The 19,103-nt window shown below is 38.9% G+C and overlaps 1 protein-coding gene across 1 annotated transcript in view; it reads right to left on the bottom strand.

The window, feature by feature from the left end:
* Positions 1-13,674, bottom strand: part of CLOCK (clock circadian regulator) — a 76,697-nt gene extending 63,023 nt beyond the window's left edge. Inside the window, exon 1 of the mRNA XM_004681284.2 lies at positions 13,649-13,674. The gene's annotated coding sequence lies outside the window, so the exon portion shown is untranslated. The remainder of the gene's footprint in view (positions 1-13,648) is intronic.
* Between the last annotated feature and the right edge of the window lie 5,429 nt (positions 13,675-19,103).

Here is a 19,103-nt window from a genome sequence, read left to right as displayed (position 1 = left end):
ATCACCCTTCCATCATTTCATCATTCTCTTTCCACCATTCCATCATTCTTCTATCATCTGGCTAAGAGAGTTGAAAATAACTGAGTCATAACTAAATAAATCTTACTACTATTAAAAAAGCATGTTTAAAGGTAAATTAATATAACTGATGCAAGATAGAATGAGTTTTTTCTCAATTTACAGATAGGCATGGATTTTAAAACTATTAAGAGAAAAAGTGAAAGTGAATTTCACAATGGATCATATAGTGTCACCAACTGCAAGAGTCGTAATGAAATAATTCAATATAGAAAAATCATAATAGTAAGATCAATTTTACTATCTCTAAAAGTTGACAGGACACCAGATATTATGTAACTCAACATAGGATGACTTACAAAATATGTTTTAAAAAAGACTAGAAACATTTTTCAAATCACACCTTTCAGCAATATATATATATATTTTAAGAGTTATTTATCTATGCATACAGAACTGGGATACAGGCCAGAGGTAGGGGGAGGAGTGAAAGGACTCACCAGAGAGAGAGTGGGGAGCAGAACGAAGTACACTGCTGAAGGGAGCAGCAGGCGGGTCAGAGGAGGTCTGCCCAGCCATGTGGATCACCTAGGGGGGGGAATCAAACTCATGCTGAAGTGGCTTTAGCTTCTTAGTGCTGTGCTTTAAACTACTGTGCCACCGGGAGTGCCCTCAGCCATGTATTCTTAACAGCAGAAATGTCAGTCAAAAAATCATAAATGTCACCCAAAAAAAAAATCTTAAAAGGTTTCTCCCTCCCAGGCCCTCCCTGGTAGTGCAGTGGGTTAAAGCACAGCACTAAGAAGCTAAAACCACTTCCACATGAGTTCAATCACCGCCTGTCCCAGAGGTGACCACATGGCACAGCAGACCTCTCCTGACCTGCCCGCTGCTCCCCTCAGCAGTGTACTTGGACAATCTGCTTGTTCTGCTCCCCACTCTGTCTCTGGTGAATCCTCTTACCACCCCTGCACATCTGACCTGTACCCCAGTTCTGTATGTATAAATAAATCTTTAAAAAAAAAAAAAAGGTTTCTCCCTCCTAAAGCACAAAGCTATCTATCTCTAGCATGGGAGGTGGGAGTGAAGAAGCTGGAAGGGCCAACAGTAAGGGGATGGGGAAGTCTAAAAAGGTCCTTTAAGGAAGTAATAATGAAAAAAAAACTGAGAAACAGTGCTTTAGAAATAAATGCTGCTAATATAGGAAAGAAATAAGAAAAATGACATCAGGAAGAAAATCAAATTCAGAATGTAAAGTAGTGTATTTTACAGTACAAAATGACCCAGGTTCCTTCATCATGGAGGAAAGGGTGAAGAAGCTTAACAACTTGTTCTTAATTTTAAATTTTGGAGTCTAAATTTTGGAAACACACTTAAAGAAAAAACATTAATAGATATGTTTCAAAATAACAGTAAGAGACCATAAGTGGATGAAGGCTAGACAAGGGTAGATAGATCTTAATTATTAAAGGTGGCTGATGGGCAGATGGTATTTCATTATTCTATTCCATATACTCTTGTAGATGCTTAAAATACTCCACTAAAACAAGCACGTTAATTGAAGATTTTACTTTCATCAGAAATAGTATAGAATTATGACATAGAACTTGTTCATTTTCAAAGATGAGTTACAAGCTGGTGCCACTCCTCTTCCAATAAATTGTAACAAGGGAAAAAACAAAGACTCAAGAAATATAACCAACTGGAATATGTCTCACTTGAATCCTGATTCAAACAGTCCAACAATGAAAAAGACAATTCTTTAAAAATGTGGAAAAAATATGTGCGGAGAATATATTATATAATAATAAGAAATTATTAATTTGACTAAATGTGGTAAAATACTGAGGTTATGTTAGAAAATATTTTTTAAAGAATACAAGTATTGGGCCCTGCCTGGTGGCGCAGCGGGTTAAAGCACAGCACTAAGAAGCTAAAGCCACTGCAGCATGAGCTCGATCCCCGCCTGCCCCGGATGTGATCCACAGGTCGCTGCAGACCTCTCCTGACCCACCTGCTGCTGCCCTCAGCAGTGTACTTCGTCGATCTGTTCTGCTCCCCACTCTGTCTCTGGTGAATCCTCTCACCACCCTGCACCTCTGGCCTGCACCCCAGTTCTGTATGTATCAATAAATATTTTTTTAAAAAAGAATACAAGTGTTGAGGGATGAAATAGCAATTTCTTTCATTCTTTACAATTCCTTTTTGAAGAAAGTCTGGGGATAGCATTCCTGCTTCATGTGGGCCACACACTTCGCCCATCGCCCTTGTCTGTCCATCCCATCTATCTCTGTGCACCACCGTATCTCAAGTCATTGGAATTGCATTTCAACCACATTTCCAGCCTCAGTGAGATAAGACAATTCAAAAATAACATTAGTGTGGCTACCCAAAAGGAACCCCAAGTTCAGTTCCAATTGATATTTGTTGGTGATGGTAGTACTGGAAAAACTACATTCGAGACAGGTGAACAGGAGAAAGTATATAGCTATCTCAGGTGAGGAAGTCTAGCCCCTTGTGTTCCAAACCACCAAAGGACCAATAATTACCAATTCCATGTACAGGATATCACCAGTCAGAAAATTCTTTATGGTCTGAGATGGCCATATAGCTAAGTCCAGCATGCCATTATTATTATCTAATGCAACACTGAGAGTTACAAGAATATGCCTAGGGCATAGAGATCTGGATGCTTAATGTGGTATGTGGCAACAAAATGAAAGTTAAGCCAAAATCTATTGTCTTCCACTGAAAAAATAATCTTCAATAGTATAACATGTTTGCCAAAAGTAACTACAACTTTGAAAATCCCTTCTTCTGGCTTGTTAGAAAACTAACTGGAAACCTCAACTTGGAGTTCATTATCATGCTTGTTCTTACCCCTGCTCTTACCCCAAATATGTGCCATGGACCCAGATTTGGCAGTGCAGTATGAACATGAGTTAGAAATTGCTCTAAGTGCAGTATGAGCATGATTTAGACACTTGCTCTCCTGGATGAGAACAAGGACCTAAGAGATCATGATCTGTCCAGAGTCAGAAGTCTAATTTTATAGGCAACTGTCCTATAATGTCAGTGGCTAAGGTCTGAATGCCTGCCATGTAGATAAGCAAAGCACATACTTAGCCTCTGCAATCCTGAAAAGAAATGGGCTTCTGAATGAATGTGGTAATTAAAGAAATCATTTGTTGGACCTGCAATATTTAGCTCTCTGGAATGCAGCTGTTTCCTTCTTAAGCTTCAAAGACTGCTACTGCCACATAACATTATTCAATGGTGAAATATTGTCTATTACAGTCATTCCATTACTTTTCATTTAGAATCAAAATAAAGTATTTGAAAAAAAGAAAGAAAAAAGTGAAAGATGACAATCATGCATGTTTCCCTCTTCTAGTAAAACAATAAATAAGTAAAAAAAAAAAGGGGGGGAGGGGAGAAGAAACTTAGGAAAAGATGAAATCTACAGTAAATAGCAGATGCAAATGTGTTAACAGGTTAGGAAGAACTAAGCCCCACTTTCTTTATGTGTGAAGAAAGTACACATAAAGGTACCACAGTGGAGATCTGAATTTTCAATTTTCCTAAGACTCCAGGTTCTGAGTTATGCAGTAGTTGACGAGCATTCCAAAGTTTATGAACAAAGTTTAAGAATCAAGAAATTATTAAAGAAAAAATAAAAGAACATTTCCCATATCTGGAGGAAGACATTTACATTTCAACTGAAAGGACCAAATGATTCCACAGTCTAGACAGAAAGACAAAAACAACTTATAACTAGACACATAACTAAAAATTACAGAATTACAAAGGCAAAGATAAGCCACTAAATCTACCAAAGAAAAAAGTTGAGACATTTAGAAAATAACAAAATTGAACGAATCATCAAATTTCTACAGAAGAGTGTAAAACTCTTAAGTTCCAAGGGAAAATTAATGTGACTCCAAATTTCTACATCTAGCCAAACTATCAAGCAATTATGAGCCAAGCCAAAACTACTTTCAGATATGCAAGAACTGAGAACATTTACATTTTGAGTGCCCTGTATGATGATGTTTAGATCACATTTTAGCAAAAGGGTGAGAGTACAGAAAGATCTAAGAAAGTCAATCTAGTGTAGAAATTCAAAAAGGATTATATCAGAACGACAGATAAACAGCAGGCTTCCAACCCATCAAGACTCAAGCAGGAAGAAGGAGAGCTCTGAGGCAGATATCTCCAGGAAATGAGAATTTTATCCAACATATAACAGATACTCTCTAAACAAGAAACATTTGATAGTATCATTATCAAGGAAAAACAGTTAATTACAGATTACATGTGTGGAGGGAGATAAACAATATAAAGCAAAAGCAAGATTTTAAAAAAAGTTGTAACTGTAACTAAAGATCAGAAACCTTATTTTAATATCAAATATTGAGTTATACTAGCATTATAACTCCAGACCCATTGAAAAGAAAAATTAACAGTAGGTCAGTGATTAATTGCAGTTTATAGTGTTCAGCTTTTAGAATCAATCTATTTGGACATTTTAATTCTCATCACAGAACAGAATATGAATGTTAACAACCTGGTCAAGCACAACAGAAAAGGTAAAAATGGAAGTGAAGGAGTAGAAGAGACAAGATGGAGACATGGAAGAGGTGCTACTATCCTTATATACATAATAGGGACTTAAAATATAATGTCCAGGGCTCTCCCTAGTGGCACAACGGGTAAAAGCACCGCATTATGAAGTTCTCTGAAGACACTGCAGCACCAGTTCGATCCCCAGCCAGGGGGGTGACCCACAGGGCATGGTAGATTTCTTCTGACACACCCGCTGCTCCCCTCAGCACTATACTTTGTCAATCTGCCTGTTCTGCCTGTCAATCTCCCCACTCTATCTCTGGTGAATCCTCTCACCCACCACACCTCTGGCCTGTACCCCAGTTCTATAAGCATAAATAAATAAATCTTTTAAATATGTGTGTGTGTGTGTACATATATATATATATGTGTGTGTGTATATATATAATGTCTAAGGAATTTAAAATATATATACAATGTCCAAGGAATTTAAATATTTTATTTACAGTGCTTTCATTGCTACTAATGAAAGAACTAAATCAAGTAATATGTTTTAAAATCTGGAATGAAGAAGAGTGGAGGCTAGGAGAGTATAAGTAAACTAAATCCTCAATGTCCTTAGCATAGAATCAAAAGACATAATTGGAAGGAAGTAAATCAATAAATAAAAGCAGATTACAAAAAAGAAAAGCCCGGGGACCAGATGGCTTCACAGGAAAGTTCTACAAAAATATTTAAAAAGGAATTAACAACAATCCTCCTCAACACTTTCACAGAATTAAAGAGAAGGAAACATTTCCCAACTCATTGCATCAGGCCAGTATTACCCTGACAGCAAAACCAGAAAAAAAGACATAAAAGCAAACTACAAATCAATATCCCTAACTGTTAAAAGGCAGCCCCAATATAAAATGGGTGGCCTGACTGTGGGCCCTCACCCATGTGCTTAAAGAGCACTTATAATAAGACTCAACCACAGGCACACATAAAAAGGTTAATATAGAGTTTATTTACAAAAGATGGGAAGATGAAGAAGTGAATAACTCAGGGAGAAGGGAGGAAGATAAATTCGTAAATACATCCTAACAATTCCCTTGAGCTGGAATCTCGATAGCATGCTGAAAGCAGACAGAAAAGCCACTGACGCCCAAGGCCCACATGTCTGGCTACAGACCAAGACTGGCTGCTTAACTCCACCCTCAGTTCCCAGTAATCCTCCTTTCGGTGATGACATTATGGGATCTGTAATTCCAGGTGTCTTGATCTCTTTGGTTTGGGAGAAAGGATGACCTGAACGAACTCCACAGACATAATAAACAGTGATAACAATCCTCAACAAAAACAAACCAAATTCAGTGTATTTTTAGTATAAATTAATTGTAATCAAATATGTCTAAAGTGAACAGTGTTTTTTTTAACAGTGTGTTTTTTACGCAAAAATGAGTTTCTTCACTTGTTTATTAAATAAGAAGCTATTATGTAAAACCTAAGAGGGAACCATTAAAGTTTTCTGTCAGAAATAAGGCTTTTCTGGGCAATTCTCCAATATCTTTTTTTGGACTCTGATTATTCTAGTATATTTTTGTGTAAATATGACACTATTGTAACTTACAAACTTTATAAAGTACCCATCTTTATCATTTAATACCATCTTCTCTTTATATTTTAGTTATTTTAATGAGGTTTTTACTTTTGTATTAATGAATAGCTTTATAACCATATCTACATATAACAACCTTAGTCTTCTATTTCTTCACATGATTACCTGTTAGTTCTCTACTATAATCTATATTAAGGTGTATATATTTTTCCTCCTCTTTCTCATTACAGCTCAAGCAAAAAATATTATCTTTCTTAATATTTATCTACCTGCTATTAGGTATGTGTCTAGTGCTACACTTGTTGGTAACTATTGCTTCTTAGTTATTATAGGAGACAAGTATAGCATACAAGTACACTTAATCAAGATTCCCTTTTGCAGGCTCTCCCTGGTGGCTCAATGGGTTAAAGCACCACATTATGAAGCTCTCCAAAGCCACTGAAGCATGAGTTCGATCCCTGGCCAGGAAGCAGACCCACATGGCATGGCAGACCACTCCTGACCTGCCCACTGATCCCCTCAGCAGTGTATTTCAGTAGATGTGCCTGTTCTGCTCTCCACTCTGTTGCTGGTGAATCCTCTCACCCCCCAAACCTCTGGCCTGTACCCCACTTCTGTAAGCATAAATAAATAAATCTTAAAAAAAAATCCCCTTTTCCCTCTAATACTACTTTGTTATTTTATTATTAGGCACAGCAGATTCCAACAGTGATTTCTCAAAGATCTCTCTAAACACCTAATTTAAAACTGTTAAATACCACCCAGTCCCCCAACGCGCACTCATAAAATTCAACCTCCTATGTTCTGATTTGTTCTTCTCCTAGGTAAAACACTGCTGCAGAGGAAAGATTCTCCCACAAAGCTGGAATAAGAAAACTGAGAGGACGAAGGGAACTCAAGCTCATGGCGAGTATATCCTGAAAGACACCAGCTTATTTTTAAAACTAAAAGGCAAAGTGGAAGTCCCACTTCTGGCATTACTAAGGGCACAAAGAACCAGGCTTTGAATTGAAAGGCTATAAATAAGACAAAAAAAGGAAGAGTACCAACAAACTACTAAAACAGAAACCCAGTTGCCTCATAAATCAAGGGTAATTGGCTCTTAGTTCTGACTGCTGAGAAGAAAAGGTTAAGGCCCCTCTGCCATAACATAGTCGGTAATGCCTGCTTTATTGCCTCTTATGTTTCATAAAGTCTACTGTTCAATAAAAAATTATAAGATATAAACAAATCGACCAACTTGACCAAACTGACAATTATCTAGCAATTCCATTCAACAGTGATGAAGTACACCTTCTTCTCAAGTGCACATACAACATTTACCAAAACAGATTATATTCTGGGCCATGAAGACAAAACATTTTTTAAATAACTATCAATTTAGAATTCTATAGCCAGTGAAAATATCCCCAAAAAGTGAACATATATTCAAATAAAATTTCACTATCAGTAGGTAGGTAGGTCAAATTAAAATACATACTGTAATAGGTAGGTAGGTCAAATTAAAATACATACTGTAAAGTTATTCAGAAATAAAATAATCCCAGAGAGAAGAAATATGGGAGAAAAGAACCATAGAAAGGGTATACAGGATCAAAAATTGACAGTCCAAAACCATGTCAATAATGTCCTCAAATTTAAATATGTACAAATAAAATGAAAAAAATGCAGAAAGGTTGCAGGATTTAAAGTCTAAAAACAGGTATTAGGAAAAGGTAAAAGCAGTAATTTATATTATATTAATAAATCAGTATGCTTGTTGTAATCTTGGGATAATCACAAAAGATTTAATGAAAGAACATACAACAAATTGATAGCAGGAAAAACAGAACAAAAGTAATTTAACACAAAAGAAACAAACAACAAAAATGCAAAACAGAGAACTCAAAAAGAGAAAAACTATTTTCAAGAGAAGATAAAATTTTAAATGAACTGAGTACTCAAAGACCAAAATAGATTAAAATAAAAATCTATTCACAAGCAAGCATATCCAGCAACATGAGAAAAGGATAGGCCCATATACCCAACCCTCTCAAAAAATGCCTCTGAAAATGCTGAAAAATTTAACAATGCTTATTTTAGGAGAAATTTTCATCATTTCTTTTTGTAGTTGTTGGTACTTGAACTTTTTCAGTGCAAGTGTCATTTTTAACAAAACTTCAAAATTATTTTCAAAAGAAAAAGTATTATAAATTTTACTAATGGTCAACTCCAATAAAGTAGTGGACTAAGAGGGGAAAAAAGGACATGATCAAGTCTAAAAAGACACAAAACAATGTAAATTTATTTCACACAGTAAAAACTACTGGTATTATATCAATTTTTCTGCTAGAGACCAAAAATCAGGTAGCATTAGAAACAGTTTTTCCTGTTAACTAATGCTCCTGTCATTTCTCTTCTTTGTAAAAATTTCACAAATTTTTATTGAACTATACAAGTTAAAGTTATAAAACACAATTTAAGTCCTACTACTTTTTTCATTTTAATTTATGGACTTTTTCCTCCAAATTATTTCTTCTATATTACTTAAGCTAAAATCTAACTATCAAAACAGAAGAAATCACTGTCTTTGAAAATCAAATTTTTACTTGGCCAAGGGGTTTCAAATTACTTATTGCATGGGGTTTCAATATACCTATCTTGAAAACATGCGTTTGTAACTTTTTCTTTATGCTAAGTCACATGAAAAGGTTAAATACACTCACACTCTATAGAAATACTAAGCTCTAAGCAACTTCTTTAAATATATTTAAATGAGGAATCAAAATTAAAAAGATAAGGGCCACATTTAGTACAAACTATGAAAGTAACAAAACAGTAGCAACATGGCTAACATTTATTGAACTCTTAACTATATAGCAACTATTGTTCTAAGCAATCTGCATGTATTATCTCACTTGATCCTTACTAATAGGAATGAGTATTATCTCTATTTTATGGATGAGAAACTGAGAGAACATTTGTCAAAGGTCAAATTAGCTAGCCAGCTAGCAGCAGAGACAGATTTTGAGTAATAGGCATGCTTACTCTAGAGCCCTGTATCCTCAATTGCCTCACTCAAGTAACTTGTTGTGTGTGTTATCAAGTTTCAGACAATAAACAATAAGTTTCATTTAGACTAAAACCAGCTATTCTAACAATATGGCTGTCACTGAGAATAGAATAATAAATATCTAAAAGCTCTCTTGCTTCAAATATAGTCTATCAATTTCATGACAAAAAGTAAAAGGCGCACTACCAAAATATTCATTAGAACCTGAGAAGAGGTGTAACTTCCAAAAATCAACAGAAGACACATTAAAATTATTGCATAAACTTTAGAATTTTACCTATATTCTCTGGGATGTAAGTGGATTCACCAGAGACAGAGTGGGGAGTGGATCTACTGAAATGCCCTGCTGAGGGGAGCAGCAGGTGGGTTAGGAGAGGTCTGCTGTGCCATGTGGGTCAGCTACCCTAGCTGGGGAGCAAACCTTGCTGTAGTGGCTCTGGATAGATTCATAGTGCTGTGCTTTTTAATTCCTGTGCCACTAGGGAGGGCCCTTTCCCTCAATTTAAAAGGGGTATAGCTACCTAAGAGTTGAATAAAATGTTACAAATACTATATGTGTCAATGCTTTGATCTGAAGGTATTTAGTAGGAACATATCCAAGATGTGTGGCTCTGGCACGCAGCTGAGGTCAAGGGAGGTCCATACATACTCCTAGAACTATGAAACTACCTGGAAATTAAAATTGGTGCTTTACCCAGAATTAGGGTTATTATCAACAATAACCTTTCTATCTGAATAACCTATCTACCTGACAGGGCTTGCAAGCATCTGTTAGAGTACTGCTCTACATTATGTGATTTGCACTGTCACATGAGTTTCCTTTCCTCACTTTCTTCCAAGCCCAAGGTTCTAACCATTCTTTAATTTATGATATATAATTCCATTCTGCCTCACTGTTTTTGGAATTCTAATGTCAATGCAGATGTCCCATAACATGTACATATCTAGTCTGCTAGTCTAGTATGTACAACCACCCCAAGAACCCAGAGAAATAGGAGAAAATTTTCCCTCCTCTCAAGATAACTCTTTCTTGTATTTAGATTTTCACCTAAGGAAGTGTTTTTGGAACAATCAAAAAAGCAAACAGAAAAACTAGTGAACTTAAAAACACCATTAAAAAAGTTGCAATCTCAGGCCCTCCCTGGTGGCTCAGCAGGTTAAAGCACAGCACTAAGAAGCTAAAGCCACTTCAGCATGAGTTCGATCCCAGCCTTGGAGGTGACCCACATGGCACAGCAGACCTCTCTTGACCCGCCCGCTGCTCCCCTCAGCAGTGTCTTTTGTCAGTCGGTTGTTCTGCTCTCCATTGTCTGGTGAATCCTCTCACCACCCCTGCACCTCTGGTGAATCCTCTCACCACCCCTGCAGCTCTGGCCTGTATCCCAGTTCTGTATGCATAAATAAGTAAGTCTTTAAAAAAATGTAAAATGAAAATGCTGCAAAAAGTTAATAATGGCATCCCCTGGTGGTGAGAATCAATCTTACATTTTAACTTATAACATTATTGTTTCCTAAGCTTTCTAATGGGATGTAATTTTTATAACTGAGGACAAATAAAGAAAGGAAACAATATTATAGACATACTTTAATACAAATGACAAATTCTCATCTGGGCATACCTCACTCATACAATCCCATTACTTTTTTAAATGTAAAATCTCTGAACATAAATCAACCTATATTTTCATTTTCCATATTCAAAAAGTTGAGTTGAGAATTAAAAATTTAGCTACCACATTAAATGTGAACTGTGAAAAAAATGATAACTTTTAACCTGTTGTTTGATGTTATTAATGTAAAAAAGAATGTATCTCTAAGAATTAAAGTGTTAACCACAACCACATCCTAAAAATATACTATGAAAGTGTAGAGTAATTCATAAAAATTTGTTTTTTCTACAAGTAATTTTTTTCTGTGTACTTCTGAGACTTAGTAAGCAGAATTACACCTTTGTAAAATACACAAGTAATACCACAGAGTTAACGTTGTACTTGGGATGAGCTGAGGTAATTTAATATTTGGATAATCAGAACAAGGAGCAAAATAAGAATCTTTTGTGCATCTAATTTATAGAAGTTAGACCTAAAAGAGCTATAAAAATGACTAACAAATGGTTGTAAAGTAACCTATAAATATAAGTGCCATTATAATTATAGTCAATTAGCACAAATCATATTGCTTTGCATTTAAAAGTATTCTATAAATAATTCATACTACTCCATCTAGAATTTTAGACTCAGGAAAGAAGAAAATATAATGTCCATTGGTATAATAAGAAATAACATTGTAAAATCAAACTGATTTTTCAATGTAATTGTTCACTTTCACAGTTTAAATATTTACAGCAAATAAATATCTGACAGCACCAGAAATAAAAATGAGACAGAAAGGATACATTAAATAAGTAATTTGAGCAAAGGAAATGACATGGGAAGAAACAGTTTACTTTTTTTTTTTTTTTAAAGATTTATTTATTTGTGCATACAGAACTGGGGTACAGGCCAGAGGCTCAGGGGCGGTGAGAGGCTTCACCAGAGACAGAGTGGGGAACAGAACAGGCAGATCGACGAAGTACACTGCTGAGGGGAGCAGCGGGCGGGTCAGGAGAGGTCTGCCACACCATGTGGTCACCTCCGGGGCAGGCAGGAATCGAACTCATGTGGTAGTGGCTTTAGATTCTCAACGCTGTGCCTTAACCCGCTGCGCCACCAGGGAGGGCCAGATACAGTTTACTTTTAATAATAACACTGCCTGTCATGTAGATGGCAGATAATAGTTAACAGAATTAAGTTTCCTAATTTAATATTTTGAACAATCTTAAAGTCTAAGAAACCAATGTATTATAGTTGTGAGATAAAATATTAAATGCCTCTTTCTAGTGGGATAGAGTTAAGATTTAAGCTTCCTAAGTTTGTTTTCAATGATTTAAAGTATTTATATGTATACTGACTCTTTAAATCCCATACCTGCAAAAATAAAAGCTGGAAAGTTTCACTCTTTACAAATCTTTAATGTTTCTTCTAAGTCATCCAATCTTGTGTTATAATCATCACATACATTCTCTTTACCTATACCACATTTTAAAACCTCTTAGGGACAGCATTAATTATACAGCATCTTTTTCTCTATTTCACATAGCTTAATAAAGAGTCTTGACTAACACTGAACATTCTGCAGACTATCTCTGAAAAAGAATTAAGGGCTGGTAATTCCTTGCAGGTTAAATAAAATAAAACCTTCTGGACATAACAGTAATGTAAAGTTCTCTCTACAGGTGGAGAGATGGCAATACTATTTAGAGTATGCATAGTATTTGTCTGCTGTCAGGCAAGCAGGAACCAGACCAAAGGGCCTTCCTCCCTTTTCCCTTCAAAGGTCAGATTCCACCCAAGTCACTGTTTCTCAGTTAAGGTCAGATTCTGCCCAGGTTCATTTTAGGGGACCTTCAGAGACTGATGTGATAACTTGGGAGGCCTTCAAGTAATCTGCAAGCAAGGAGAATAAATTCTAAGTTTTACCTGTGAGTCACTGATAAGGTAAGAATCCAAAGGAAAACCTAGAAGGTGGACTACAAAACCCACTGAATCCAAGTCTTTACCCTGAATTTAAGCTACACCAGGCAAAGCTCACTACCAGTATTTAAGCTACACCAGGTAAAGCTCACTACCAGTATGACTTCATTGGAAACTCTACAAATGCCTCTTAAACTTAAATGGGCCCTCAAAGTGAAAAACGAGTATATCCTAAGGTGTATACCACATGTTAAGTTTTCTAACTTTCTCCAGGTTATTTCCCCGTCCTGTAGATAGTAATTGATAGGCAATTTGACAGAACAGATGAGCAATTAAAAACAATTCAAAATTCAGTATCTGGAAATGAATAGAAAAAGATCTAAAAGGATTGACAACAGTATGAACAGCAGTTATCTCTGGGAGGGACATGAGTGAAAGTACATGAAGTAATTTTCATTCATTAAATATACATTGCATCGTTTAAATTTTATGCCATTAATTCACTTATGTAATTTAAAAAATAAAGAAATAAAATTTTGAAATGTGATTTTTCAAAAGATTGAAAATATCTATATGAAATTCAAATGAAAAATATATGCCATTTTGCAGAAGATGATCAAAAAGCGATATAAAGTTATCCTATCGAACAAAAAAAAAGACCAATAATGGAACAAAAAAAAAAATGGTCCAGTAATTGTCACCAACTGCAAGATTCATTACTTTGATTATACAATATTAGTCACCACTAGAGGGCGTCTGCATACCCTACCCCCAAAATTATACCCCATTTTCAATCTTAACTTGATATAAAAAGTTAGGCTGGGCCCTCCCTGGTGGTGCAGCGAGCTAAATCACGGCACTAACAAGCAAAAGCCACTTCAGCATGAGTTCCATCCTCACCCTGGAGGTGATCCACATGGCCCAGCAGACTTCTCCTGACCCACTGGCTGCTCCCCTCAGCAGTGTACTTGTCAGTCGGCCTGTTCTGCTCCCCACTCTGTCTCTGGTGAATCCTCTCACCACCTGTACCTCTGGTCTGTACACCAGTTCTGTATGCATAAATAAATCTTTAAAAAGTTAGGCTGAATACAGTGTTTACAGCAATCCATAATTCATAAAAAATAGTTTTTAGTTTAGGTTTAGGTTTTTGTTACCAACAGAACATTACCTCACTAGTTTTATTTTTCCTAAGAACAACATACATAATACATGGTTCTTATGAAAAATTGTATCTATACATATTAAAAACTCACATGTCACTGGGATTCCTAAGTTCCTTGTGAGAAAAAAGTTTTCCAATTTGAAAATATAAATACCTGAATTGGATAACCAATTTTATCATTTCAGTGGAGAGTCAATATTCTCCAATTGTTTGTCATGACAACTTGAGAGTTGAAAAGCATTACAAATATTTTATAAAACTATGATTCCTTCATAATAAGAAAAAGGGGTCACCGACTGTACAACAAAAACAGCATAACCCACCCAAAATGTCTAATATAGTCATTATACATTTTAGCAAAGCAAAATTTGATAAAACATTAAGTTAAATTTGTGACTTTGGCATCCTAAAAAGTAGACAAATTAATACTAAACTTTAATATTAGCTTATTTTTTTAAAAAAACTTGAGATTACATTGAAAATAGTCAAAATCATCATAAATTAGGGAACAGGGGCAAAAAAAAAAACAGGTAAAACTACATAGCAGATTTTGAACAGGATTTTATTTAGTTTATCAGTTCATAATCTAGTCACCAAAAAAAAAAGTTAATCAACCCCATATATATCTCCTTTCCTGCCAGCACACATAAGGCTACTTCTCTCCCCCATGGCTATTAATTTTCCTTATCTTAACCAAGTTTCTATAAACAAAAACCAGGACACACAAGTTTCCACTCTTATTCTACAACTGTGTCCTCAACATGAAGTAGCTCATCATTCTCATCCTGCTTTCCTCACTTTTTAACCTGTTCTGGAGACCAGTCCACGTCAATACTAGATCATTAGTTCTGCCACAATTTTCATCTGCATATTTAGGCTAAGGTTTAATGACATCCTGTTCCATCAACTACTTAGCACCGAGTGAGTTTTCTTCCCTCAAAGTGATTGTAAACCAGATTTCAAGCGACCAAAGAGAAAATTTCCAGAGAATGCAACTCTATCTAAATTATACTAGTCCTAAAATGTTTTTCAAGGAGGTAAAGGGAAAACATGCCACAATTTACTCCCCTTCATCACTTAAAAATAAAGCTACAAATTAGAATGCAATTTTCAAGTGAAGTTATCTTTTTTTTGACGTGGGGAGATCAGTGAATAGTCAAATCATCAAAGCCTGTAAGGTTTCTTTACTTCTTGTACTTACACTGTAAAAGAAAACATTTTTTTATTTGTTTTTAAATAATATAATAGTTTATTTTTACATCATTTGTGCATTTTTCCATCTGAGGTCTAATGCCCGTGGGCTTCCCATCACCAAATCACCCATGTGCCATCACCATAGTCGAGAAAACGTTTTCTTTTTAAGGCTGGAAAGCCTTATAAGTCGTTTAGCATGACATTCTAATAGCGAGAAACCACAACCTGATCTGATCTTTCATCTGGCAGGTCAGAGGCCAAGGCTCTTCTCTTTCAGGATTCTACTACTGTTAACGGGGCGATTTCTACACAAGCGAAAACACTATCATGACTCTAAACCCTGCTGTGCTACGTGTTGGAAATTAATTACACACCAAGAGCCAGGGCGCCAGAATCGGCCAGACTACAGTCCGCTGGTGGACAAGGATCAGGAAAAGTCGACCACCGCGATGACAGGGTGGGTGCACGAAGCAAGCCCCGGCGCGGACAATCTCGAACCCGCGCCGCTGGAGCCGGACCCGCGAGCCGCGCGCTCCGCTGGGACTGAGCCCCGGAACCACCACCAGTAACGGAACGAGCCCAGGAGCGGCAGGAGCCGCCGCTCGGACGGCAGAACGCAGCGCGCGGGCCGGGCGCCGCGAGGGCGGGGGCTCCCCGGAGGAGCTGGCCGCCCCGGCGCCCCATTGGGCGCCGCTCCAAACGTGCCCGAGTTGTGACAGGAATAAAGTGGGTCACAAGGCCTAGCGGGTCCCCAGCGAAAGTCCTCTAAGCACCGGGTCTCCGGCTTTCCCGGCCAAGCAGCAGCAGGAATCGGCCCCAGCCCCCAGGCACACTTCGGCCACCCGGCCCCGGCGGGCACCCCAATCCGGCCCCTGCCCCGCAGGTAACCCCAGCTGCCCTTCAGGGCCCCTGAGGCAGGGCGGGCCTCCGCCGCAACTCCCGGGAAAAGACACACTACGGCGACAGGCAAAACTTGGGCTTCAGCTCCCGCCTTCCCCTTCCTTGGCCGCCGCCCCCCGGCCCCACACACACCGCCCCCCGCTCCCACCCCTTCCCCGCGCCCTCACCGTGTGGCTGGCGGCGGCTCAGGCTTTTTCTCTCGCCCACCCTGGAGTCTGACGGTGACTCGGAACCAACACCCCGGCTGCGTCCAGGAGACAGCGCAGCTCCCCGCAGCAGCAGCACCTAGGGCTGAGTTGCGCCCCCCGCCCACCCCCCCAAAATTCACCGCTATCGCCGCCCGCTCCTCCTCCCCCTCCCTTCCCTTCCCCTCCTCCACCGGCATGGGGAGCACGCATGCGCCGCCAAGGCAAGCCTACCGGCAAACGTCAAACCTCGGGCCCACCCGGTGGGGCGCCACTCACCGGGAGCGCGCACGCGTTGGCCGCCAGATTTCTTTAGCGCTCCCGCTCACGGGGGTTTCCTCTTCGGAGCCGGTAGCCGCAAGCCCAGGCTGTGATTGCGCTACCTCTCGGCGCATGCGTCGTCACTGACCCCCGCGGGCCTCGACGGCCCGCCGGAGCTGGGCGCTGGCCCCTCCCCTCACTCTCCCTTTCCCCTGAGTTGCTCGGCGCGCATGCGACTTGCCCCGTTAGGCAGCGCGGAGCTGCGGAGGGGAGCCCGGGCGCTTGAGGAGGTTCCCGGTGGTTCGCGTGGTCCGCGGCCGCCGCCGCCAGGCGCGGACAAAAACCAGGATCTCCTCGGCGCCCCCGTTCCAGCGCCGGTTACTGGAAAGCCATGGAGGCGGGGTCTAGTCGGGCGGAGGGTGCGGCCGGTCTAGAGAGCGTTAGCGTTAGGTCGGAGCTGCTTTAGCTTTCACCCTGGATGCGGAGAGACGGGAGAAGAAAGAGCTTCCTGCGGATGAGGGATCCGCTCTCTCTCTGGAAAACAGTCACTTTGCTGACGCCAAGGACGGTTTTCGGGTGTTGGCAGAGAAAGACTTTATCTTCCTGCAGAGGCATCGTCACTCGCGTTTCTGCTCCCGGGGCTGGGAGAGGGGGAGTTGCAAAGGTGATGGGATGGGCAGAACGTCCTTCGCTGGAGAGCGCGTCCAGGGGTCGCTTCTTAGTGGTGGGTGGGTCAAAGGAAGACTGGTCTTGTCCTCCTCTAGTGGGGAAAGGGAGGCCAAAGGTCAGGCCTCCCGCGCCTTTCGTTAAAGGCCAGGTGATTTTATAGGGGGAGATGGGGAACGAACCAGAGGAGACAAACCTGGACCCTAATTTGCAGGGTTTCTTTTATTAGAAACGCTCCCTGCTTCCTGCTTAACTTGGTGGAGGCGGGAGGTGAATTACTTTACTTGATGCTTAAGTAACCCTTGGTCCACATGGGAAAACACCTATCATAGTTGTAAGTTACTGTAAAGGAAATATTTACATTATTGATTGACTACTACTAGTTTTGTCTTTGTTATGCTGTGCGTTTGAAATAGAAGCCATCCTGTTTCAAAAGATAACTTTTAGCTGAAATCTTTTCCAAGGTAACATTTACCTTGGTAAACACTTCTTTCACCTGTTTGAAATAAAAACATCAAAGTCGAGGAAATTGTTCATTGTTCGTGTGCCTGGTAACTTCACCTGCCGATTTTTACCCCGTATAAAGCATGATTCGTTAGCTTATACTCATCATATACCGGAAGGAATTTTATACACATTTTGCATGTTCGGTTTTCTTCATTCCCTATTCTCATCATTTCCTTTGGAAAATTATACTTTTTTCACTCTGAGTTCGTATGTCCTGGACAACACTGCAGGGGAAGCATATTTGAGTTAATCCTATGCCTTAGACTAGCGTTACAACCTGGATTTAAATTAGAAAAAGTGGACGCCTGAAGAATCTTTGTACTCATGGGTTCTGAGGGAAAAAGGCACGGGTGGAAAAGAGCTAATTCAAAGATGGAGAAAAGAGCTAATTCCAAGATGGAGATTTGACCTGGAAACAGATCTCATGCCCTGAACCCAATTTGGACTAGAAACTGGAAATTGCAGTCAGTAAATCCTTACATGTATGTTATTGCTTAAACTAGAGAGAAAACTCACTTGTAATCATTAATCCTGACAACAAAAGAGAAGTGGCAAGGTAATCAAGACAAGAGGGTCTGAATGTCTTGCCTAGGATATGACTGTTTGGATTTGATTTTAGAGAAAGTGAACTCGCCTGGTATTTTCTACATCATCTGGAACATCTATCTTCAAAAGTACCTTTGCCCTTTTTAATGGGTCCATTGCCCTCTTAATCACTGGGATCACGTTCATCTTTGACTACTTTCTCTCCCACTTTCTGTCTTTAATCATTTACCAAGAGCAGATGATGACTCCATTTTTTTCTTCTCAGTCTTCTGCTATTGCTTGAAGAGTTCCCAACTTATCCTCCTGCTGCTGCCAAGTAGAAAAACTTCCAGATATTTCTAATAACTTTTCCAATTTCCAGATTCCACTTTCCCTAAAACAAAAAGCTTGCCTCATGGAGCCTAAATTTGTGTTCCCCCAGCATAAATCTCCTTAAATATAATTTATGGGATTCACCTATTCATTCTTAGATATGTTGCTATTATTTAAATTGAGCTTTTCCAGCTCACTTCTCAAGTGATTTCTCCTGTCAGTATCCCCATTGAGGAATTATCTCATAGTGTACAAAATATGTACTAAAATGGCTGGTTTTAAATCCCAGCCCACTGCTGATAGCTGTATAACTTTCAGCAAGTTACTTCTGTTCTTTAGTTTCCTCATCTGTAAAATGTTAACAATCCCATCTCTGGATAACTAGTTAGTAGTTAGATAAAGGATGGAAAGAGGGCACACATAATAGTACCAAGTACAAATACTGCCCAGTACATTTCAATATTCATATCACTCATGATGTTCTTTTGTTTGTCTTACATCTCTTTGTTTACGTCCTCATCATTTAATAAAATCTTGTTTGTGTTTTGTTTTTTGATACCTATGTTTTTTTTTAAGATTTATTTATTTATTCGTACAGAACTGGGGTACAGGCCAGAGATGC

The sequence above is a fragment of the Condylura cristata genome, unplaced genomic scaffold, assembly GCF_000260355.1.
Source record: "Condylura cristata isolate star-nosed mole 26May11 unplaced genomic scaffold, ConCri1.0 scaffold00012, whole genome shotgun sequence".
Lineage (NCBI taxonomy): Eukaryota > Metazoa > Chordata > Mammalia > Eulipotyphla > Talpidae > Condylura > Condylura cristata.
Note: the sequence above shows the minus strand (reverse complement) of the source record. Positions and strands in the feature narration are given on the sequence as shown.